Source organism: Bombina bombina, chromosome 10 (assembly GCF_027579735.1).
Source record: "Bombina bombina isolate aBomBom1 chromosome 10, aBomBom1.pri, whole genome shotgun sequence".
Classification (NCBI taxonomy): domain Eukaryota; kingdom Metazoa; phylum Chordata; class Amphibia; order Anura; family Bombinatoridae; genus Bombina; species Bombina bombina.
In genome coordinates, this window is record NC_069508.1 from 184,078,163 (window position 1) to 184,105,499 (window position 27,337).

Below are 27,337 nucleotides of genomic sequence, written 5' to 3' on the forward strand. Positions count from 1 at the left end.
TCAGTAAGAAATTGCCCCTTCAAGGAAGTGAAGGATTCTTTTAAATATCTAGGAATTAATGTCCCAGCTAATCCCTCAGAGCTATATGAAATTAATATAACTCCAATTCTCTCTACGATTCGAGAGAAAATGAAAATATGGCGAAATTTACCAATCTCACTCTCAGGGAGAATAGCCTTGTTTAAGATGGTTCTCCTCCCTAAACTTCTTTACGTAATTCAAAATATCCCTTTATTATTATTTGAAAAGGACATTCGGTCTCTTAACTCTGCGATTAGAGATTTCATCTGGCAAGGGAAAAGATCCAGGCTCTCAATTCTAAAACTATCAGTAGGGAAAGAATACGGGGGATTAGCTCTTCCGGACATCAGACTATATAACCTGGTTTTTTTAGCATGTACAGTGTCTGACTGGCTCCTCCAGAAGAATTATGTGACTAATAACTCAGTAGACGAGAATATCTGCTATCCATTCCTCCCAATAGGTTTGGCACACTGTAAGCCCAAAACACTACCACGGGAAATTAAAAAGCTCAAGACTATTCTGAACCCTATCAGAGCCTGGTGGAAGATAGGGACCCTCTTAAAAGTCAACTGTAGTGTCTCACAGTATACCCCAATAAAGGGGAATCCTGATTTCCCACCAGGCCTAAGTCTGGATATATTTGACAGATGGGCATCTAGGGGCTTAAAGAATGTTCAACAACTTGTAAAGAAAGACAGGAAATGTGTAAAAACATTTGATGAATTAAAAAGGGAATTTAATCTGGCAAACAATGAGTTTTTCGCATATCTACAAGTAAGACACTACATCACGGAACTGGTTAGAAAGTCAGACTGGAACTGGGATTTGGGAAAAATCGAAAATTGGCTCTTACTAATGAAGGCTGGTCATACATCAATCTCTTTCTGTTATAGGGCTATAAATGGCATTAAGGGACTCCTCATTCTAGAACAGATAGAACTGGGTTGGAATAGATTAATTGTCCCTAATAATATAGAACCTAACTTTATTCAAAAGTCTATTAGGAAAGTTTCTCAGGCTACACTCTCAGCAAACTGGAGAGAGGCACACATCAAATTATTGCATAAGGTATATTTCACGCCAGAGAAAGGTTTTAAAATACACAACGCAAATTTTGAAAAATGTCCAAAATGTTCCCTCCATGCAGCTGATCTGAAACATATGTTCTGGAGCTGCCCGAGAATCAGACAATTCTGGTCTAAATTAGAATATTGGTGCCATAACATACTGGGGATCTCCCCTCCGGGTCTTACACTTATACAAGTAATATTTTGTATAAAGAAGGAAGAGCAACATCACCAGGAAAAACTAATAATTCTCTCAATCTTAGCCGCTAGACACCTAATCCTGAAATGTTGGAAAAAGCATAGGGCCCCCTCAATCTTAGAAGTAAAGAATTATCTTAAAAAACAATGTATTTTGGAGCAAAGGGATACCAACTTGAATAACGAAGAGGATATTAGACTATTTTTTAAGAAATGGTCAGCTTTCATTAAAAGCTTCCCAACAAGTGAGATAGAATATTTGATTTTTCCATTCAGGAATTCAGAGCTGGTGCAACTTAACATTTGGTAGGAGAGGAGGGGAGGGGAGAGGAGTTTATTAGTCTACCCCCCCTTCTCTTTTCTTTTCCCCTATTTTTTTTTTTTTTTTTTTTTGTTTGTTTTGTGTTGTGTTGTTTGGGTCAAAGAAATTGGAAAAAACCCAGTAAACTGTTTTTCTCTGTCTAAAAATGTTTAAGTTAAAGGATGTTTATAGATTAACATGCTCTGCTTATAATGTCATCCTTTTGTTGCACTGTTTCTGTTAAATCAAATCTGTTTACTGTCAAAATAAATGATTTAAAAAAATTGCATGCTCTATCTGAATCATGAAAGAAACCATTTGGGTTCAGTATCTCTTTAAGTATGGAATTCTACATTTTCATCAATGCTTAAAGGGACAGCCTTCTCCAGAATTTGTATTGTTTAAATAGATAGATAATTCCTTTATTGACCATTCCCCAGTTTTGCACAACCATCAAGGTTATATTAATATACTGTTTACCTCTGTGATTATATTGTATCTAAGCCTCTGCAGACAGACTTTCATTTTAGACAATCAATGCTGACACATAAATAACTCCACTGGAGTGAGTACACTATAATCTATATAGCACACATAAATTAGCACTGTGGAAAACTGTCAAAATGCAGTTTAAGTGGCCTTCAAGGGCTTAGAAATTAGCAAAGGCCATTGCGAGATTATGGAGACAAAAAACCCCACCCACCTGGGAGGAAGTTGTCAGAACCATGACCTATCTCGAGACAATGGAAGGCCCGATTTTCACTCAACACAATAAAATCTTCCTCCACTCAGAAATCTGGGAAACATGGAGGCAGATGACCTGACCCCCTCGCTGAATAGTAAGCAGGAACGATAGATATACGAGCCAGTCATCCCCCCCTCCCCTTCCCATTTTCCCCCACCTAGGACCCCTTTCCCCCTTTCCTCTTCCTTTTTTTTTTGTTTTTTTTTGTTTTTTTGTTCTTCTTTCTCCCCCACCCGTGGTGTTGTCCTTATTAGCCACACCCGACTGTGATTATGCTCTTTCCAACCTTGCACAATAAAATAGACATTTGAAACCCACCAATATCTTAGTATGTGCAAAGTCTATTACAAAAGACAAGATAAGAAAAAGAGAAAAGAAACCTTGCAAGAGAAGTTCAACTTTCCTAAGGAGATTCAATGTTATTTGTTTGTTTACTTGTTTCAATTGTTCCCGCCAAGCTATAACCAACTGTAACCTATGAAAAGCTCTGTAACCTGTTTTGCAACGGATTGTAATATGTTACTTTTCTGAACTTCAATAAAAATTATATTTAAAAAAAAAAAAAGAAAGAAAAGAAATTAGCAAATGAGCCTACCTAGGTTTAGCTTTCAACAAAGAATATCAAGAGAACAAAACAAATTTGATGATAAAAGTAAATTGGAAAGTTGTTTCAAAATTGCATGCCTTATCTGAATCATGAAAGTTTAATTTTGACTAGACTGTCTCTTCAAAGCATCTGACCACGTGGGAGTTCTTAGGACCCAAGAGTCCCGAAAGAGTCTGCAAGCTGTAGACGAATGTCCTGAGACATACCAGACACTCCTGAAATCATTCAGGCTAACAGTTGAAGGCTTTTGTTCAACACTAGGGGATGTTGAACACCTTTGGTGTCTGGAAGCAGAGTTGTGAATGTCAGAATCAGAAAAGGGAGTTGAACAGACAGTTCTAAAAGGGCTGGAAACCAAGCTTGGGCTGGCAAGAAGGAGTAACTAGGATTAGAAGGACTTGGAGTCTCTGCATGTGGAGAAGAACCCTGGGAATCACGGAGAACGGTGAAAAATCATAAGCTCCTGACGTGGGCCAGGGTTGGAGAAATGCATCCATGGCCTGAGCTCCCGGGTCTGGAAACCAACTGAAGTATTGATCCTGGATGCAAAAAGGTCTAAAGAGATTGGACCTCTGAGGCACTGGATACATTGAAAAGCCATCTGTGCTGTTTCCAACTGCTTGCATCCCTCCAATATATGATGTTGGACTGACCTGGTTGATATTTTGCCACTACCGAGATTCTGTTGCCAAAGCAGATTTGGTAAAATTGTTGTGTTAAATTTGACAGGGTCAGTGACCTGCTACCCCATTAGTTTGTTGATATATTGAACTGCAGAAATATTGTCTATACAGGGAAGGATGCAGCAGTTCACTAAAGAGTATGCAAAGGACCGGATGGCAAAGGAACTAGCAATGAGTTCCAGGTAGTTGATGTGGAACGAGGACTCCTCTTAGTCCATCTGCCTCCAGTGGACTGAAAGTTGCTGTTAGCTCCCCAACTGAAGAGGCTGGCATTTGAATCAATGTCATTATATGGGATAGCTTCAGAAATTGCCCTGCCATTCCAGGCTTCAATATTGTGAAGCCCCCAAGAGGTCTCCTGTTTGACCTCTGGAGAGAGGGCAATATGTTCAAAATATGAAGGATCGTGATTCAAATGAGTGTGTTTGAGCCTCTGCATGGCTCAATAATAGAGAGGCCCTGGAAAGATGGCCTGAATATATGGAGGATGACAAGAGACCAATAATCCGGGCTAGCTGTTGTAGCTGAATGTGGGACTTTTTGATAAGGGCCCTTAGTTCTTTGTGAATAGTCTCAAGTTTGGATGTTAGAAGGTGAAATAACTGTGTGATCTGCCAGCTGCAGTATCTGCGAAGGAATCCTACAAGATCCAGGAGTTTGTCTTGAGCAGATTTAAGGGAGCAATCGATACCCCTTCTGGGGCTGCGACCGCCCCTGGTCATAAATGTGATAATTGTGGGGTCAAACTCTGCAGACTCCTTATCAGATAGAACAGGACATGGACATTCTGCTTGTAATTTATTACGGGTGTCATTGGGTAGGGGTTTTCTCAGCCAATGCTATAAACAGGACAATATAGTGGGGGGCCACTCAGAGGACAGAGGATGCCTAATGTGGTTGGATTAAAAAACTGGTTGGCCCATTGGGTCTAAAATCTCTTGGGTACGTGTATCAACATGCCGCTCTGGGACATAATTTTCTGAAGTTTCTTCCTAAGGGGGGGTGTCATAGTCAGAGTTATTATCTGAGAGATAACCATCAGGGTAGTAAGTTGTGATGGTAGGATCAGATGATAGTTTAATGATTAGGGGGTGGCACGGCAGGAGTTTCACTCTCCCTAATTATTACCCCATGGGGGGGTCAGAGCAGTCTTTGTGCGCTTGGAAGAAGTGTCATCATCCAAGTGTTTGGGTTGAGCTGTCCTTTTCTTAGGGCGTGGGTCAGTTTCTGGATCAGAGTATTGGAGTGTTTTTGCCATGGTATCAGGGGTGGGTTCAAGGGTCTCCCATAACCGTGAACATTGCCTTAGTTACTGAAGCGGCTACTAGAGCTTGAAGGTCAGTCACTAGGGCCTGTTCAGAATCAGACATTATCTGTGACATAACACATAGTTTAACCTTACAGCCTCTGTGAACATTTTAGAACAATTAACTTACAGTTTTGGAGAAACCCTGTTGTGATTACATTTATTTTAATTCAGGGAAGATCTTACTATAGCTAATATGATACAATGGTAAATATTTTACTGGAAAATGAATAAGGAACAGATCTCTGAAATATATTTTGTGTGAGATTGTATATGAATTTAAATATATTTATTCACATCTGTCAAGGTGAAATTGCACAGTAATTAATTGATTATAGAAGTATTTGAACAGAATTAACCTATTTTTTTCTTTCTTTTTGTCATAAAAATAAAGTCTCCTGTTACAAGTGATTTATCTTCTCTGTAAATAAAAGTCTTTGAGGGATATATATCAAGCTGTTAACCTAAAATACGCTGGAATTCTGCATCATAATTGTTGCAAGATTGGTCTGACCTAGTTATCAAAGCCTACAGACTGGCAAAAGTTGAAATTTGTGATCGATGCTTACGTCATTACAGATGTTCCAAATACACATTCGGCTCTATCTGACACTTTTTCCAAGTTATCAAACTTTTAACAGGTATGCTCACGGCTATTCGGATGCATCGTACCTGTTTATCAATCCGCCACCCTGGAGGCCGCAGATGCCATAGAAATTAATGGGAGTCTGAAAGCAGCGAAAGCTTATGTTCGATGCTGCAAGACAAAGAAATATAACCCATTGATTTATATGGCAGAAAACAAGTACGTTTACACCTAACACCCTAACATAAACCCGAGTCTAAACACCCCTAATTTGCCGCCCCTGGCCACAGGGCCTTTTGTGGGGTATTGCCCCAAAGATATCAGCACTTTTACCTGTAAAAAAATACAAACACCCCTTCAACAGTTAAACCCACCACCCCCCACCCAACCAACCCCCCCAAATAAAAAACCTTTTTAAAATAACTTAAGCTCTCCATTGCCCTGAAAAGGGCATTTGTATTGGCATTGCCCTTAAAAGGGCATTTAGCTCTTTAACATGCCCAGACCCTAATCTAAAAATAAAACCCTTAAAATAAACCTAACACTAACCCCCGACGATCCACTTACAGTTCTTGAAGTCGCGCTTGAAGGATCCATCCAGCCAGAGAAATCCTCATCCAGGCGGCAAGAAGTCTTTATCCAGGTGGCCTCTTCCATCTTCATCCAGCCAGAGAAGTCCTCATCCAGGCGGCAAGAAGTCTTCATCCAGATGGCATCTTCTAACTTCATCCATCCGGCATGGAGCGGGTCCATCCTGAAGACATCCGGCACAGAGAATCCTCTTCATACGGTCACCGCCATAAACTGGAACTTCAACGCAAGTGACGCCATTCAAGATGGCATCCCTTACATTCCTATTGGCTGAAAGATTTCAATTAGCCAATAGGAATTAGAGCTGCTAAATCATATTGTCTGTTGAAATCAGCCAATAGGATTTGAAGAGCTCTCATTCTATTGGCTGTTCCAATCAGCCAATAGGATTTAAGCGCTCATTCTATTGGCTGATTGGAACAGCCAATAGGATGAGAGCTCAATCCTATTGGCTGATTGGAACAGCCAATAGGATTTTAGCAGCTCTAATCCTATTGGCTGATTGAAATCTTTCAGCCAATAGGAATGCAAGGGACGCCATCTTGCCGCCTGGATGAGGACTTCTACGGCTGGATGAAGATGGAAGAGGCCGCCGGGATGAAGACTTCTTGCCGCCTGGATGAGGACTTCTCCAACTGGATGGATCCTTCAAGCAAGACTTCAAGAACTGTAAGTGGATCGTCGGGGTTAGTGTTAGGTTTTTTTAAGGGTTTCTTGGGTGGGTTTTATTTTTAGATTACGGTCTGGGCATGTAAAAAAGCAATTGGGAGCTTAGGTTATTTTAGATTAGTTTTGGTTGGGTGGGTGGTGGGTTTAACTGTTGGGGGGGTGTTTGTATTTTTTTTTACATGTAAAAGAACTGATATCTTTGGGGCAATGCCCCACAAAAGGCCCTTTTAGGGGCCATCGGTAGTTTATTGTAGGCTAGGGTTTTTTATTTTGGGGGGATTTTTTATTTTTATAGGTCTATTAGATTAGGTGTAATTTTTTTATTTTTGATGTGTTTTTTTTCGTAATTTAGTGGGGGGGGGGGGGGTTTGTAACCTAGTAGTTTTTAATAATGTTTAATGGTATATTTAAATAATTTGAGTAGGGTTATGTTTTTAATATGTAATTTAGTTTATTTAATTGGTAGTTTAATTTAATTGTAGGATAATAGTTAGGGTAGGTTAATTAATAGTTTTAAATAGTTTATTTTAATTCTAAAGGTAAATTTAAATTTATTTGAAGACAGGGATGTTGTAATTTTAATTTAAAGTTAGCGGCTTGTTAGGTTTAGGGGTTAATAGCTTAATTTAGTTTATGGTGATGTGGGGGGCTGACGGTTTAGGGGTTAAACATTTTAGTATAGTTTTGGCGTTTAGTGACAGGGTATGAATAAAGTTGCGAAAAAGCTGAACAAACGCGAGATCGATGACTGCTAGTTAACAACTTGGTGCGCGTCTTTTTGCAGTTTTTTTCATAAATAAGGAGAGCCTATTGAGATATGTGGCCGCGATGTTAGGCAATGTTAGGCGAGCGTATTGATGCCGGCGAATTCAACATAGTTGACAGCTTGATACATATCCCCCTTTATCTGTAGAGTACATTGTGAACTGAACAATATGACAGTAAATGTTCCAGTAATGCTATATTCTTGATATTATTAAATTCTATTCATAACTGGCTTTGGATGCAACTCTATTTGTTTAACAAAAATGAAGGTTTGTAATTTCTCTTTCAAAATGACATAGTTTAGTTGCTTATTGAAAACTGGCTGAGTCAGGGCCCCTAAAATGTCTAGTGGCAGCCCTGGCTGCAGTCTACTGCTCTTGGGCTATGTATTGGGTCAGGCTTGATTGGAGTAGCTTGCATTCATCTCAAGGAAAGACACAGCTATGGGCATTAGTTTTTAAGGGACATGAAGAAAAAACACATTTGTGTGCATGCTACCTACCTAGGTATGCTCTTCGAGAAAGAATACCACAAGATCAAAACTAATTTAGAAACATAAAAATGGTATCCTCTACGTGAATCTTGAAAGAAACATTTGGGTTTCATGTCCCTTTAATTGCATTGTTGACACTTATTGTAATGTTTGTATTTCGGTGTTGGAATCTTCACTCATTTGTTTTCTAGTCTATTACTTTCACAAACGTTTACAAAATCAAATAATTAACCATATTCGTCTGAGTGTGAACAGAAGACAAAATCTGCTTTTATCTAGTTTAAGGAAGTACTAACAACAATAGTAATCAGAGTGTCTGTTATGTTACTTCTCAGAAACCTGAGCCCTAATTGCTGACATATATTTTTTTTGCTTTTATTCTTCTGTGAAATTTTAGCTGCTGGCAGGAAAAACATTATAGATCACATTTTCTGCAATATTTCTTGCTGTGACTTTAGAAAGCATCTGTCAAACAGGAAATGCTATACGAAAAACCGTCTTAATATTCTCTGTGCTGTAAAGACCAAAATCCTGATCTGAAGCCAAATTGCATTTAAAAAAATGCCATTTTTATTTAATTAGTGGATATTTAGGGCTAGATTACAAGTGGAGCGCTACATCTAGCACTAAATTTGCCCGTTTGCTGGTGTGCAATAATTAATCAGCTGTTTATTGCTGCTTGTTCATTGCAAGTGGCTACTGCCAACAATTAGCACTCATAAAATTAACCAGAGATGAGATCTCTGGTTAATTTTTATAAATGTGCCCCAAAATGCCCCCAAAATACAGTCTAGTGTATTTTATTAAAAAAATAAAGATAGCAGCATTTTTATGTTTTAATAAAGTTACTGCACCAGGCAGTATTTTGGGGGAAAGTTGGCAGGAGTGGGGTGTTAATATACCCATATTAACACATAAATATATATGTATATAATCATATACATTTATATTTACATTTGCTGCCCATCGCTGTGCTACTTACCCCCTTTGCTGTGTGCTTAGGTTCTGATTCCGTTTCTCACGGCATCAGAAATAGGCTCCCATTGGAGCCTATGGAAGCACGCTTTCGTGACAACTTGTAATACCAGCGCACATTAGTGTGAGCTGGTATTACACAGTGAAGCCCAAATATGGCTTTCATGAAAGTGATATTTTAGCACTCCACTTGTAATCTGCCCCTTAATTGGACTGGTACTGGTTGGCAAGTATGTATTTGTTTTTACTAATTATCTGAGTTCCTGTCTTAATATTTAACATAATATAAATATTTAAAAAAACATAGAAGTAAATATAAAGCATTTATGACTGGAAACAAAATCTAGTTTACTGCTACTGTTAAATGTACTCTTGAAATCTTAAATTAAAACTTAACTCCTTTTCATGCCAGAATATTTAGGTATGCATGTAGTTGTGTCTTGACCACTCTTAGGTAGGGTTGTTTTCAAAAAGGTATAACGTTGTTACAGGGTTTTTTTTGTTGCAAAAATCTAAATTGCTCAAGATACTTAGATGCTAATAAGCCTACCTAGGTTTTCTGTAATGGAAGGAGCTAAGTTTTAACAAACGAGATCAAAAGAAAGAGGTACATTTAATAACAAGCAAATTGGGTGCTGTAACTTTTAAATAGCTTTATTTTCATTGTTATGACCCCTGTACCAGACCAAGCAACTGGTAAGGGCCATCTCCAGCATGTGATATCATGAGGAAATTTGTTGAATATCCCAGTATACAGTATTGGTGCCTCCCTCAAATTGTAATAATTTATAATGGAGTTATAAACTGAGGATGGAGGAATGCCTGTATTTGAAGATTTTAATATGTGAACAAATGTTCTCCTTGACATTTGTTCTGCCACACACATGAATGCCAGTATTTGAATATTTGAATGAGTGAACAAACGTTCCCCTTAATGCACAGGTGAATTACTGCAGGCATATTATGTTGCTTCTGACACTGTGGCCATGGCAACAACCCAAGTGTGACATTGTGCCTTGGTTATAATTTTGAGGCAAATATACAGTAGTGAATGGTGAAGGGAAAATCACAGAACATCAACCAGTAATGAAAAGACACTCACATCCTCCCCAGTAACATTATAACCGACGATTATCATAAGCAGCCCAGTATACTCACCCGCATAATCCCTTCTTTTGCAGATGAACTAGTGTAAGTAGAATTATTGTCACGTGCGACCAGCGAGCCCCTTGCTTCGCTCTCAATACCAAGAACTTGTAAAAAAAAAAAAAAACAGCAAATTAACGAGTAACTCCTACCCAAGTTAGGGATATGGTTTTGTTCTATAAGGCTTATTGTGATTACTCAAACTTAATCCCCACTGATTTTCTAAGGTAACAATACAGTGAATTATCTTAATAAAAGGAAACAATAGATTTTGTGATGAATATGGAAATTATTATGTAAATGTGACATGATATTGCTGTTTACTACCATTCCTGGAAGCAAGAGAATTGCACAGAGCCAGCATTGATAGCTTAAGTATTGTATAGATCTAGATCACTTGTATGATGCAAGACAAAAAGTTTGAATTAGAGAACAAAGAAACCCACATGTACGAGTTATAGATTTTTGTAAATAGAGAATAAGTTAATAAGTTTTACAAGTGTATACACTTAACAGGTGTATACAGTGAAGTGTACAATATATGCAGTTAAGTGTACACGTATATGCAGTGAAGCATACAAGTATATACAGTGAAGTGTACAAATATACGCAGTGAAGAGTACTGTGTATACAGTGAAGTGTACACGTATATGCAGTGAAGTGTACAAGTATATGCAGTGAAGAGTGCTGTGTATACAGTGAAGTGTACAATATATGGAGTTAAGTGTACACATATATGCAGTGAAGCATACAAGTATATACAGTGAAGTGTACAAATATGTGCAGTGAAGAGTACTGTGTATACAGTGAAGTGTACACGTATATGCAGTGAAGTGTACAAGTATATGCAGTGAAGAGTGCTGTGTATACAGTGAAGTGTACAATATATGGAGTTAAGTGTACACGTATATGCAGTGAAGCATACAAGTATATACAGTGAAGTGTACAAATATGTGCAGTGAAGAGTACTGTGTATACAGTGAAGTGTACACGTATATGCAGTGAAGTGTACAAGTATATGCAGTGAAGAGTGCTGTGTATACAGTGAAGTGTACAAATATATGCAGTGAAGTGTACAAGTATATGCAGTAAAGAGTACTGTGTACAGTGAGAAAATCTGTGAATCAATCACTAGAGGGCGCTAATAATACAATACACAGTACGGAGAAACCTGAAAAATAAAATGTCTACTAAATAGTAATGAATACCAGGTTGCTACAGTATGTATCCAAGTGGGGACGATATGTAAATCGAGCTCTCCTATTAAACAGTTAATCTGTTGTATAAATTAGTAGTAGTGATAAAATAAAACCAGCAAACCAGCTTGCTCTCTCCGGCAGCACTCTCCCCACAGAGGCTAAACAACAGCAGACTTCCTGGAACTCCACAGCGGTTTTGGTAATGAGCACCTTACTTGTTAAGAAATAGCGGACAATGATTTAAAAAATGAAAAACTCCTTTAATCATTGATAAAACATAAAATCCTTCATTTCCTCAGGATGCCTGAGGAAACGGCCGATAGAGCTGAGAAACGCGTAGCAATTTTTATTGATGTACACTTTCCACCTACTTGTATAAGAAGGATTTTATGTTTTATCAATGATTAAAGGAGTTTTTCATTTTTAAAATCATTGTCCGCTATTTCTTAACAAGTAAGGTGCTCATTACCAAAACCGCTGTGGAGTTCCAGGAAGTCTGCTGTTGTTTAGCCTCTGTGGGGAGAGGGCTGCCGGAGAGAGCAAGCTGGTTTGCTCTGATAGCCAGTCTGTGTCCACAAGCACATTGGTGTGCTCGGCCAAAGTGTGAGTCCCCTGAATTAGAGTGTTGCTGTATGTGTGTGGTTCTTTGGGCTGTGGATGCACACAATGGTCGTCCTTCTCTATTTGTAATTCACACATATATGTTTGCCATCATCTGAAGAGAGGATACATCCCTGCGGCCATTTGGAGGCTGATGTTATCGGCTGAAATTACTGTGGACTCCTATTGATTCAACAGACTATTTGCTTTCATCACGTCTAATGGACTCTATTACTGTGTTACTTAACATTTAATGAGGTGCCACTTTCTATTCTTTTTATTTTTTATCATCTTTGCACTATATATTCCAGTATTATTTGTTTAATATGTTTTACGGTTACTTTAAGACACATTAGCGCCCTCCGGTGTTTTATCACATTTGTACTGTGTACAGTGAAGTGTACTAGTATATACAGTGAATTGTACAAATATATGCAGTGAAGTATAAAAGTATATACAGTGAAGTATACAAATATATGCAGTAAAGTGTACTGTGTATAGTATACAGTGAAGTGTACAAGTATATACAGTGAAGTGTACAAGTATATACAGTGAAGTGTACAAATATGTGCAGTGAAGAGTACTGTGTATACAGTGAAGTGTACAAATATATGCAGTGAAGAGTACAAATATATGCAGTGAAGTGAACAAGTATATGCAGTGAAGAGTCCTGGGTATACAGTGAAGTGTACAAGTATATACAGTGAAGAGTACAAATATATGCAGTGAAGTGTACAAGTATATGCAGTGAAGTATACAAATATATGCAGTGAAGTGTACAAGTATATGCAGTGAAGTGTACAAGAATATGCAGTGAAGTGTACAAGTATATGCAGTGAAGTATACAAATATATGCAGTGAAGTATACAAGAATATGCAGTGAAGTGTATACAGTGAAATGTACAAATTGCAGTGAAGTGTACAAGTGTATGCAGTAAAATGTACACATATTTGCAGTAAAGTTGTAACAATCTTTTTTTTCAAGATTTATTTTAAGAAGTATTTTTTTGTATTGTGCAAAATAGCTGTAATGACTACCAAATGCCCTTCTTAGGGCAATGCCCAATCAAATGCCCTTCTCAGGGCAATCTTTTTTTAAGAATAGGTTTTTATAATTGGGAAAAAAGAGCTGTAGTTACTATAGTGCAATGCCCTACCAAGTGCCTTTATCATGGCAATTTTTAGTTTAGTTTTTTTTACGAAAGGCTTTTTATTAGGGGTGTGAAGAGTTACCTTAGTTTTAGATTAGGGAATTGTGTGCCAAATAAAAGAGTAGGTTTTAGTGTTAGTATAGGGTTTTTTTATTTTGGGAAGGGCTTCTTTTTAAGGGGACTTTAGTTTTAGTATAGGCATAACTTGGGTTTTTATTTCTGGTAGTGCTTTTTCTTTTATGTGTTTTTTTATTTTTTGTAATGTTAGTTTTTGTTATTTTGTGTAACTCAGGAGGTGTTAGGTTAGGGGTCTTTGGGGGGTTTAGCTGTTAGGTAGTTAAGTAGTGTAGGGCTAGTTTGCGTTGGGGAATTGTGGCTGTTTTGGGGTTAATAGATTAGGGGGTATTTGTGTTGGGGGTTGTGGCGGTTTAGGGGTTAATAGATTAGCGGGTGTTTGTGGTGTCTGGTTGTGGTGGTTTAGGGGCTAATAAGTTAAAGAGTGTTTGTGGCGCAGAGCTATGACGGTATATATAGGGGTTAATAGGTTAGGAGGTTTATTACAGTGGGCTATTGGCGGTATAGGGGTTAATAGGTTAGGTGGTTTATTGTGGTAGGCTATTAAGGGTATAGGGATTAATAGGTTAGGAAGTTTATTGCGGTGGGCTATTGGCGGACAGTGGTTTAGGGGGTTAAAGAAGTGTAGAGTTAGTTTGCAGAGGTATTTATTAGATTTGTTGCAAAAAGGTATATTATATCGTTAATTTCGTTGCTGATGCTGCTTGGAATATTTCAACAGCATCGCCACCCATTGCAGTGTATAGTAAAACTCCTGTTGAAGATGCTGCCTTTAAACAGTAATGTCGGCACTTAAATATTTCACCAGGATTCTCGCCGCCTTGCTGCACTTTTGATCATCAGGGCCTTAGACTTGGACTACGAAAGAAGGGCTTGTGCACAGCTATGTTTGGTCAGTGGGTCAAGTTGAGGTGTTGGTAGAATGGGGCAGAACAGGGCCTAACTGGTGGTCCAGAAGCGTGGCTATGTTCCTGTGGGTGAGGCTAGGCATGACTGGATAGTGGCAGGAAGGGGCAATTTTCACCCTCCTCCTCAGCTGAAAAAGCCCAATGTGGATGCAAAGAAAAGACTGGGGTGTTTTGCACTCCTGTAGAACATCCACTGCAATAGGCAACATTACAAGTACTAATAACAAATCTGGTCCTGTGCATGAACCACATCCATCTATATTGAAAATGTATTTTAAGTAACACATTCACGGCCCTCCTATCTCTGCATATGAACGATATATAACCAGAAATGTAACCTTATTTTGAGTAAGGCACTCACTACCCTCCAATCTGCTGCCTCCTCATTAGTTATGTATTTGCAACTCATTAATGGAGTGTAGCAGAATATACTTTGTATCACTGTAATGTTGCCACCTGAGGTATTCTATTGTCCAACAATGTTGGAGGTTTACAAATAAAAAATAAACATTGATTGAACATAGGAACATAGGAAATAACACTGGGTATATGTGTATGTTTTATTAATCCCTCTCTCTCCTGTTCTCTCTCTATTCACTCCTCTTTTGTATTTTTTCATTTTTTATATTCCCGGACGGTTTATTCTCTCATTGCAGCTTATTTTTATCTCCCTATCTTCAACATTCTTTTGATGAAGTCAGTTTTTAATCTAATGAAACTCCCTCCCATGTACTTTTGGAGAAACAAGCTCCTGCAGATAAGAAGGGGACGCTGTCTAGCTGTATATAGCAAACGTTGCCCTGTGTCATACTAATGAGGGATCTCTGCTCTGGCAGGAAAAGAATATACTAACTACAAGATCTTTTTTCAGAACCTTCTACTGACCTTATCGTAACATAATGTGAGTCTCGCTTAGGCAGTTGACAACTCAATGTATCACATACCTAAAGTTTCATTTTCTTTAGAAGATAACATAAGTCTTAATAAAAATGTTAGATAAAGAAATCTTGTTACAAACATTTATTTTAAAATAAATAATAGTAAAACTACACACAACACTGTTTATGTGTAACCATCTATCATCTATTGTTTCACTTTGAAGGATCCTTATCTTAATTATTACAAATTACCTGTGTAATGCAATCTCAAAAGACACGATTCAACCTTCTTCTAAAGTTTAGCATTAGCATTAACATATAAGTGCACAACAAGCAAAGAGATACCAGTTCATAGCTCCTTGATATCTCTCCTAAACCTAGCTCCACAACTATTACCAAACTTTCACTCACTCACTAATTCTCCCACAGTAAAATCTCTAGGTAATGCAATTCTAACAATCTAATTTTCATTAACCCATAGGGCTTATTCCCTTTATTTTTTTATGTTTTTTGGAATGCTTGCTCTGTCTGCAAAAACTTACAACCGTTCTCAACCTTTTTGTTTCCAACGCTTTCAATCTTCTAGCAATTACCGAAACCTAGCTATCTTCTTCTGAAAACACTGCTTCCATTGTTGCTCTCACACATGGTGGTCTCCACTTAAGCCATACCCTTAGGCAAGGTGAGAGATCTGATGGTGTTCTGGGATCTTGCTCTCCCATTCCTGCACCTATCAGTACCTGTCTCTGCTCCCATCTCTCTCCTTCTCCTCCTTTGAAGTTTACAGCATTTGCCTATTCTCCCCCTCTCTCTGAATGGCAGTCATCTATCACCCTCCTCGAACAACCTCCCAATTCCTTGTCATCTTTACTGCATGGCTTCCTCACTAGCTCTCTCCAAATATACCAACCCTAATACCTGGGGATTTCAACATTCCCATCGATAACCCATCTTTCACTGCTGCCTCTAAATTTGTTTCACTCACATCCTACTTCGATCTCTCACAATCCATCTACTCACTGTGACAGTCTATTTACACTGTATTTTCCTACCTCTACTCTTTATCTGACTTCACTTGTTGCCCTTTTCCCATTTGAAACCACCATCTGCTCACCTATAATCTTAATGTGTTGGCTAAAACCACTTTTCAACCTCTCCTCCACACATGTACAAATCTGCATGCTTTGGATCCTCTCCATTCTCCAAACTTATTCAACATCTCCTCCCTCACACTTTCATTATAACCTGCCATGATCTTGCTACATCCCACTATAACAATACTCTCTCCTCTGCACTAGATACTCTTGCTCCTCCCCAACTGTGCAAAACCCCATGCCGTTAGCTTCAACCTTGGCACTCTCAGCAAAGACACTACTTTCAAAAATGCCCCCGCACTGCAGAGTAGGTCTGGAGTATATCTCACTCTGAACCTTTATTCATCCACTATAAATTAATTATTCACTCATACACATCTGCCCTTCACTTCACTGTCAAGCAAACATACTTCTGTTCTTTTATATCTACTCTTCCCTCGACCTCTAAATAACTCTTCTCTACTTTCAACTCTCTCCCCTATCCACCTGCACCACCCACTTCATCTGCTCAAGACCTGGCCTACTTTTTAAACAAAACTCATACTATCCAAAGTAACATCCCACCACTAATCTGCAATATTCCATCTCCATCCCCGGTCGCCCCCTCTGCCACTCTCTGCATCTTCCCCCCAGCCACTGAGAATGAAGTGGGTTACTTATCATACATGCCTCCTTTCCTACCCGCTCGACCCTATCCCTTCACATCTAATACCTTCTCTGTCTTCCACCCTCACTCCTGCTCTTACTCACATCTTCAACCTTTCTAACAGTTCATTCCCATCTTCTTTCAAACATTCAAATGTCACTCCTATACTCAAAAGACTTTCACTTGACCCTAATTCCCCCGCAAACTACCACCCCATATCACTGCTTCCACTAACATCAAAACTTTTGTAAAAACTAGCTTTTCCCACTTCCTGTCCTCCAACTCCTTGCTTGACCCCCTGCAATCTGGCTTCAGTCCTCAACACTCAACTGAAACTGCCCTCACCAAGGATACTTATGACCTTTTTTCTGCTTAAAGCAACAGCAACTAGTCTATACTTATTTTACTTTAACTATGAGCTGCCTTTAACGCAGTTAACCACCCTAACCACCTACAGGCTTTCAGCTCTCTTGGTCTTTGTGACACTACTCTCTCTTGGATCAACTCTTATCTTTCTAACATGTCCTTTTCTGTGTCATTTGCTGGCGACTCCTCCTCTTCATTGACTCTGTCCTGTGTCCTCTACTTTTCTCCATATTTACTTCTTCATTGGGTAAACGTATCAACAGCTATCAATTCAAATATCACCTCTATGCTGATGACACTCAGATCTACCTCTCAACATATGTTCTCTCTCCCTCTGTCCTTTCTCACGTCAGCGACTGCTTGTCTGGCATTTCTCACTGGATGGCATTTCACCACCTGAAGATTAACATTTCCAAGACTTCTAACCCACCTGTACCTCTACTCTGAAAAAAAAAATTGAAGACCAATCCTATTTTCAATTGACAAATAACAATAAAGACACAGTAAATAAAAACATTGAATTTACAAGTAAAAATTCAAATAATACTTCCCTTTTGGGTCGCTGTCAGTCTTGGTTTCTCCAACCACCAGTGTAGTATACAAGTATTCAATGGCAGCACTGGCCTTTGCAGGTTGATGGTCCACTTTACAAGCTTCAATGTACCTTTATGAAATTGTACAGAAGATGGTGCAATAACGTTTAACCAACAACCTGCTTCAAAAGGAAAGTATTTAATGGAAAGCCAACTTGTATTCTGTATGGTTACTGAAGACTCTCAGCAGATTAATCTTAATACACGTTTAATAATAAAATCTATAAAAAACATCTCAACGTATTTCAGCGGATCAATCACCTTTTTTCAAGATGATTAAAAACTCAATAAGAGAGTTACTCTTTTGTTGAGTTTTTATTGTCTTAAAAAGATAGACCATCTACCTGCAAAGGCCGGCGATGCCATTGAATACTTCTATTTTCCATTGAGCCTGTAGAATGAACACACCCCATTTTTCTCAACTGGGTTACTGGAATATTCCTTTATTATTTAAAATCATATGGGCTAGCTTACAAGTGGTGCGATAAGTTTTTATATGACATGAGTGCTAACTACACCCAAGGTAAACCAATAGTGCTCCCATGTTAGCCCTGGTATTACAAGTTGTAAGTTAAAAGTTAGCGCAAGTTTATTGCTTGTGTGCTAATCCAAAGCTGTGTGCTAACCCAAAGCTGCGCTAGACCAGCTGCACCAAAGCCAAAGGTGCATTAGGAATACTTAAAATTCCTATGTTCTACACTTAAAAGAAAATTTTATTTTTATTTTTAAATTTATAATTCTGTTATATATTTAATATATGCATAGAGAGTTATTTTGGCTTTCGCTCGAGTGCAACCCATAACTTTCAACTTGTAATATCAGCGATATTTAGCGTAGTCCTAATATCCGTTCAAAGCATTTGTCGTTCGTACTAAGCCTGCGCTGGTAAATCTGTTTTACCTTGGACTTGTAATATCAGTTTGAGTGGTAATATAACACTGTCCAGCAATATTTATATTGCACCCTGTGCTATTATTAGCGTGCCACTTGTAATCTGGGCCTCTTTTTTACTTTGTACGCACCCTACAACCCAATTTCATTCATGACTCCCTTTCACAGTGTGAAAATGATTATCCATAGTGTGATCTGGAGAAGACACTCAAACAGTCTCACATAGTGACGACTAAACACTAGTAACCACCTAGAGGAGAGCTACTAAACTCATACCCCTTCGCTAACGAGATTTTAAGAGACAAACTTGCCCAAAGAACCAGAGATTTTTCTTTCCTAAGATATGGTGAGTCCTCAACGTCATCATTTACTGTTGGAAATATCACTCCTGGTCAGCAGGAGGAGGCAAAGAGCACCACAGCAAAGCTGTTAACTATCACTTCCCTTCCCACAAACCCCAGTCATTTCTCTTTGCCTTGGTGCATGGAGGAAGTAAAGTTTTGGTGTCTGAAGAATTTTTTTTAATTTTTTTTGCAACAAGCAAGATTTTACCTATTTTTGAAAGCCACTCTGATCTTTCCTTGTCAAGGAGTGGGTCTAGCCATAGTCCACATTAATCTCTTCAGTAGAGTAGTGGTGGCTTTAAAGCAGTTAGGAACTTGTGAGGTGGGCCTCACTGCATTTTCCTAACATGTTGCTGCCCTAACATAGAAAGCCAGAGTAGGTTTACACAGTTCTTTCTTTTTTTTTCCACAAGTCTCTGTGAGGAGTGGAGGCTCTTTCATACTTTGTGAGCTGTCTTCCTGCCGGACAGCTAGATGTGCAGGTAAGTGCCTTTTGTCTTCTGGGGCTAGGAGGCTGGCACTGCAGGGGTTAAGGACTATACTTGTACTTTATGTGGGACACAATATCCTTTATGAAGGATGTTTGCTGGCAGTGGGCAGGCACTACTTTGGATGTGACCATGGAGACTTAAGGGTTAATCTCCTTCTAGGCAAGGAAGGAGTTAACCCTCTGTTGGGGGCTCAGATTTTATTTTTCTGTGTAGAATTATGTACAGAATACAGATTATCTACAAGTGTATACGTGCTACACTACTTATTGTTAATCATGCTGGAGTCTGTTAGGAGAGCGCGCTCTTCACTTAGCGGCGTCACTCCTATAGGGCAAGTTAGCATTTATGTCTCTTCCACTTTTTCAGACAAAGACATCTGGTGAATTTGCAGGCTCCGTTTGTAAAGCGGAGCAGTGATTTTACTGTTGGTTTTCTTGTTTGCCCTACACGAACATATTGTTCTATTATGGCTCAGTTTTGTCGGCAGAATGAAACGAGATGTATGCGCGCTTCATTCTCTTGCCCATTGCATGTTCCTGCCTCCTTCAGAAGAGCGGAGCAGAGCCGTTTTGGGCTCTTGCTGAGCCAGTGTATGTAACTCTGCCCTGTTCTCAGGCTGAGAACGGAGCAGCGTTCTGTTTCTGTTTATCACTGGGCAGTGCTATAGAAATGTTCTCCTTAATAAATTAAAAGCAAACATATCTTAAATAATTTTCCATTCAGCCATCCACGAACAGGCTGAAATTAATAGAGATACATTATTAGATAGCCGAGTACATAATTCATAAAACCTTAAATTATTGTTTTAGAAATAATTTGTCTTACACTTTAGTTTCGTGGTAAACAAATTAGTCTTTTTTACACAAAGATGTGTGTTTTGGGGCATATGTTCTGGTATGGAACAGGGATCTCTTCCTAGGAATAACTTATTGTTAGCACAGGTTTCTGTGCTGCATTTTTAGCCAAAGCTATTGGATGTACAGATAGGTTGTTGCCCTCTGATCCTCATGTCTCCCAGGATAATGCTGTTCTGGCAATGTTACAGCTTTCTCCTTAAAAGTTCCAAGCCTCTATGGTATCACATGAAGTGCCTTGTGGTTCCTCTCAATCTCCTGGAGGAGTTTATTTGCCTGCAGATTTTGCAGCTCAGGTATCCTCTGTGGTATCTGTAGTTGTATCTGCTTTTCCTTTCTTACAGGGAAACGCAAGAGGACATTTGAAGATTCAGATAGTAAGGTTTCTGCTCCTCTTTCTGCTACACAGGTTGCTCTCTCTTCTAAATCTGGTGAGGAGAATTCGCCAGTAGCTTCTGAGGGTGAAATCTCAGATTCGGACAGTATAATTCCTTCATCTGATGCTGAAGTGGTCTCCTTCAGATGTTTGCTTGAACACCTCGTGTACTGTTAAGGAGGTTTTAGCTACTTGGGTGATACCGATATCCCTGTCGTTATCAACCCTTGGAAGTTTTTATGTTTCTGACGTGCTATAAAAATTTTCACAGGAAAAGGAGTAGCTAGGGATACCTGTCTCCCTGTCTTCCGTCCTTTAAAGGATTTTCCTGTCGCTTACTCCATTAAGTGCATGGTGCCTTAAGTAGAAGGGAGCTTTTCTACTATGGCTCAGAGAAATTCGATCCCTATAGAGGATAGCTGCTCCTTTACGGATCTATGGATAAGAAGCTGGAGGTTTATTTGTTCATCTAAAGCCATGCCTTGTCTTAATCTAACTTGCTGTGCTAGATCACAGGGCGGTATGGCTGAATCTTGGTCAGCTTAGAAGCTTACCTGTGGCTTAGTGGCACAGTCTAGGCTTTATAGCCCTGCAGATGCAGGTCCAATATGACCAAGACATGTGTCAATATATTTAATGTTTCCTCCAAGTCCAAGTTTCTGGCGCTTCCTTACAAGGGTGAGACCTTGTTTGGACCTGGTCTGGCAGAATTTCCCTCTGACTTTTGGGTGGAAAACGGGTCTTTTCTACCACACGTCAAGTGGAATAGACTAAAGGAAAGTCTTCCTTACCCTCTTGCTGAGGGACAGTCCAGTTTTTTTTTTGGAATCTCAACCAGTCCTGGTACAGGGGGTAGCAATATAAGATTTCCTTCCAGGGGAAGATTTCTCCTTTCTAGAGTATCTGTAGTCCAGGTATGATGAGAGTCATTCTTGAACTGGGTTCAGGACCATCCTCTCTGGGAGCGATAGTTCCAGTTCCAGCTTAGGAACGGGATCTAGGTATTTCTTTCAGTATCTCAGAGTATTCATTACTACTTTGATTCAGGAGGGTCTGTTCATGACGAACATAGACCTGAAGGATATGTATCTTCTTGTTCCCATTATCCGGGATCTTCTCAAGTTTCTGAGATTTCTCAGGTACCAGGATGGCCGAGTGGTTAAGGCTTTGGGCTTAACATCCAATGGACCTATGTCCATGTGGGTTTGTACTCCACTTCTGGTAAACATCTTTTCCTAGAAAAAGTCCTTTAGGTCTTGCAAGGGTGCTCTCCTGGACAATATATGGTTCAGGTGTCATCCTTCCTTCAAGCTATCTCTCTTTCAAGAGCTCTTGTCTTTTCTATGTTCCCATGACTGGAAAATGAATATAGAGAAGAGTTCCCTTGTTCCAACTAAAAGGGTGATTTTTTTGGGGGACCTTTTTAGATTCTCTATCTATGAAAATATTTCTAACGGAAGTCAGACAATCAAAGATTCTTTCCTTTTACCCCTCTGTACAGTCTACTGTTCAGCCAACAGCAAGCTGTAGTGGTCCAGTAGATAGTTTAGCCATCTTGTAACCAGAGGGTTGGGAGTTTGAATCCAGCTGTAGCAGATTTTCCTTTCACTTTTCAGTGGCTCACTGTATGGAGGTAATTGGTCTGAGGGTCCCAGGGACATCATTCCTTTTCTCGAGTCCATTTGAGAGCTCTGCAGTTATGAATGCTCAGTCAATGAATTTCTCTCAGAGGATAGATCTGGTTCAGCTTTAAGAGACTCTTTTCTTTTTTTCAAGAGTATCTGTCTCAGGTCTGATGGTGTCTCGGCAGAACACCCAGTTTCCAAGGTGCTGTTAAGGTCAAGAGATCCACAGGACGCCCGGATAGTTGCTCTGGCGGTTCCTTGGGATTTTAGTCTAGCATACTTGTTTCCTCTATTTGCTCTCCTTCCACTAGCCATTGCTCATAGCAAACAGGGATGAGCATCGGTAATTCTTATAGCTTCTGCGTGACTTTGCAGGACCTGGTATACAGACCTAGTGAAGATGTCATCTCTTCCAACTTGGAGGTTGCCTCTGAGTAAGGACCTTCAAACACAGGGACCATTCCTTCATCCAGATTTCGTTTCTCTGAAGGATTGAACACTTAGTTCTATTTAATGCGTGGTGTTTCTGAGTTGGTCATTGTGACCTTGATTCAGGTTCGGAAGCCTGTTTCTAGAAAGATTTACCATAGGGAATGGTGTAAATACCTTTATTGGTGGGATTCCAAGGACTGCTCTTAGAGTCAGGTCAGGTCAGGATTCCTAGGATTTTGTCCTTTACCCAGGAAGGTCTGGAGAAGGACTTGTTTCTTTAACGTCTGGTGGATGTGCCAGATGTTTTATCTTTGTCAGGCCCTAGTACGGATCAGGTCTGTGTTTAAGTCTGTAGCTCCTCCTTGTAGCCTTAATCTTGTTCTTAAATTTTTGCAGCAGGCTCTGTTTGAGCCTTGCATTCCTTAGATATTAAGTTTTTATCTTGGAAGGCTTTGTTTGTTTTTGTTATCTCTTCTGTTCAAAGAGTTTTGGAATGCTCATCTTTGCAGTATGATCACTTTATCTTATCTTTCATGCTGATAAGGTGGTTCTTCGTTCAAAGTTGGGTTTTCTTCCTTAAGATAGAAAATTGTTGTTCCTTCTCTATGTCCTAATTCTTCTTCTCATATGGAACGTTTGTTACACAATCTGGATGTTGTGCGTGCTCTGAAATTCTACCTACAGGTGACTAAGGTTTTTCGCCAGTCTCTGCCCTGTTTGTGTGTTTCTCAGGAAACGTAGGGTCATGAAGCTACTGATTCTTCCTGTCTTTATGGTTGAGAAGTATAATTCTTTTTGCTTAGGAGACTGCTGGTTAGCAGCCTCCTGAGAGAATTACAGCTCATTCCTCAAGGGCTGTTTTCTCTTTTTGGCTCTTCAAAAATAAAGCTTCTGTGGAACAGACTTCTCTGCATACTTTTTCAAAAAAATGTAAATGTGATCTTTTGCCTCGGCTGAGTTTTCTTTTAGGAGTAAGGTTCTTCAAGCGGTGGTGCCTTCTGTTTAGGTCTACCTGTCTTGTCCCTCCCTAGTCATCTGTGTCCTCTAGCTTGGGTATTTGTTCCCAACAGTAAATGATGATGTTGTGGACTCACCATATCTTAGGAAAGAAAACAAAATGTATGCTTACCTGATAAATTTATTTATTTCCGGATAAAGTGAGTCCACGACCCTGCCCTTTATTTTAAGACAGTTATTTTTAACTACACCTCAGGCACCTCTACACCTTGTATTACTCCTTTATTCCATTCCCTTCGGTCGAATAACTGGGGTTTGTGGGAAGGGAAATAATACTTAACAGCTTTGCTGTGGTGTTCTTTGCCTCCTCCTGTTGGCCAGGAGTGATATTCCCAACAGTAAATGATGACTTTATGGACTCACCATATCCGGAAATAAATATTTTTCAGGTAAACATACATTTTATTTTTAGAATTTTTGCTATCACTCCATTTAAACAAAAGTAGAGCCTTTGTTATTTTTATTTACCTATGAAATATATATATATATATATATACTGTAAATATATATATATATATATATATATATATATATATATATATATTATTATTAAAGTAGACAACCCAAGATATTGATCTAGGCCATTTTGGTATATTTGATACCAGTATTTTACTGCCAAATAGAATCATATAAAAAAAATCGCTAACTTTTTTGCAAACTATTAAAAAAGTACATACTCTATAGAGCAGAAGGGTCCACATCTTTTTTATATTGAGCGCCGGCCAATTAAGGTTTGATTGGCTGGAGTAACCTAACAATTTGCGTACACTTAAGATAATAAGCATTAGACACATAGGGGTCAGTTACAATTCTTAAGAAAAAACGTATCTAATGATTGTCACCAGAAAAACATTAATAAAGTCTATGGAGCTTTTTGTAGATAAATAATTTCATACATTTTGTAGGATTATGATTGACCCCAAAGTTATATACAAACAATTATTCCATAATAAAATGTTAGAACTTTTTCTTTTCGCACCTTTGTGTCCATTTCACTTTTACTTAACCCTTTTTGTGCAAAAATATTACGTTTGACTGCCATTCTTTCATATAGACGTAGACGATAGAACAATATTAAGTGATATGTCCCTTTAAATGTATGCCAGGCCTATCAGTATCACAGTGATATTAGAGAATAGCGAAGCGCAGCACTTGGATCAGACACACAGAACTAGAAAAGTTTTATATGAAGCGTCACAAACAGTTTTATAGAAGAAAAAAACACGTTCTCACCGCATCTGATTGTGAACGGATCTGAAACTGAAAATAATCACCTAGAGAGGAAATAGCTGCAATTTCAAGTCCTAATGCTCTGCTAGCATCGGAAAATCAGGACAAACAATTGGTCAATAAGCAGCTCTTTAGTGGATCATCATACAATAAGTGGCAAGATACAGCTGCTTTAAGTGACTGCTCTTTAACAAGTGAAAAATATTTTTTTCCCCTTTGATTTAAAGATGTTACCAAAATATTAAAATAATTTAAAGGGACAGTCTATTCCAGAATTTTTATTGTTTAAAAAAAATAATAATCCATTTTTTACCCATTCCCCAGTTTTGTATAACTAACACTGTTATATTAAAGGGATAGTAAACACCAAAATTGTTATTGTTTAAAAAGATAGATAATCCCTTTATTTACCATTCCCCAGTTTTGCATAAACAACACAGTTATATAAATATACTTTTTACCTCTGTGATTACCTTGTATCTAAGCCTCTCTTGACAGCTCCCTGATCACATGACTTGCATTTTAGCCAATTAGTGGTGTGTCCTCCACGGGAGAGAGCACAATGTTATCTATATGGAACACATGAATTAGCAATGTCTTGTTGTGAAAAGCTAATAAAAAAAGCATGTGATAAGAGGCTATATATAGCGGCTTAGAAACAGGCAGACATTTAGATGTTTAAATGTTATAAAGTATATTAATATAACAATGTTGGTTGTGCAACGCTGGGGAATGGGTAGTAAAGGCGTTATCTAACTTTCTAAACAATAACAATTTTGCCGTTGACTTTCCCTTTAAATTTTCATGATGCAAATAGAGCAGCAATGTTAAACAGCTTTCTAATTTACCTCTATGACATGATTTGCGTTGTTCTCTTGTTTAGTATTTTCATTGAGGAAGTTCAAACATAATAACATATAGCGAGTGAACAATCAAACAAAAATAATTTTCAATCAGCTAAATAATAGAGAAGAAATAAATGAGTCACATCAGATTTAAAACATTTTTGCTTCATATAGACTATCAGCTATATTACGAGTTTTGCGTTATGAGTGAAAAAGCATCGTTATGCTTCATAACGCTGCTTTTCCCCTAACGCCACTATTACAAGTCTTGCAGGTATAGCTGTACCGCACACCTTTTTGGCCGTCACGCAACGTCAGTACCGCACTTTAAAAAAAGTCCTTTTTAAATGGGACTCCCATAGTGCCGATATTACGAGTTTGCCAGGGAGGCCAAAAAGTGAGCGGTATACCCTATACTGACAAGATCCGTACCGCCATCTAAAGTCAGTAGTTATGAGTTTTACGTTACAAAGCTGTAGCATAAAACTCATAACTAAAGTGTTAAAAAGTACACTAACACCCATAAACTACCTATTAACCCCTAAACCGAGGCCCTCCCGCATCTCAAACACTGTAATAAATTTATTAACCCCTAATCTGCTGCTCCGGACATCACCGCCACTATTAAAATTTATTAACCCCTATTCCGCAGCTCCCTGACATCGTCGCTACTATAAAAAACGTATTCACACCTAAACCGCCGCCCTCCTGCATCACAAACACTATTTAAAGATTATTAACCCCTAATCTGCTGTCCGCCCACACAGTGCCGCTATAATAAACATATTAACCACTAAACCGCAAGCCCCCACAACTAAATATACTAAATTAAACTATTAACTCTTAAATCTCTGGCCTCCCACATCACTACATAAATATATAAACCCCTAACCCTAACACCCCCTAACTTAAATATAATTAAAATAAATCTAAATAAACTTTACAATTATTATTATCTAAATAATTCCTATTTAAAACTAAATACAAACTTACCTGTAAAACTAATAGTTATAATATTGTAGCTATCTTAGGTTTTATTTTTATTTCACTGGTAAGTTTGTATTTATTTTAACTAGGTAGACTAGTTAGTGAAAAGTTATTAACTATTTACTAACTACCTAGTTAAAATAAATACAAAGTTACCTGTAAAATAAAATTATCAAAAATAAAAATGAATTACTCCTAATCTAATAGCCCTATCAAAATAAAAAAGTACCCCCAAATGAAAAAAAACCTAGCCTACACTAAACTGCCAATGGCCCTTAAAAGGGCCTTTTGTGGGGCATTGCCCAAAGAAATCAGCTCTTTTACCTGTAAAAAAAATAATACAAACACCCCCCCAACAGTAAAACCCACCACCCACACAACCAAACCCCCCAAATAAACTTAAGCTAACCATTGCCCTGAAAAGGGCATTTGGATGGGCATTGCCCTTAAAATGGCATTTAGCTCTTTTACGGTGCTCAAACCCTAAGCTAAAAATAAAACCCACCCAATAAACCCTTAGCTTGCATTCTATTGGCTGATTGGAATAGCCAATAGAATGTGAGCTCAATAAAATTGGCT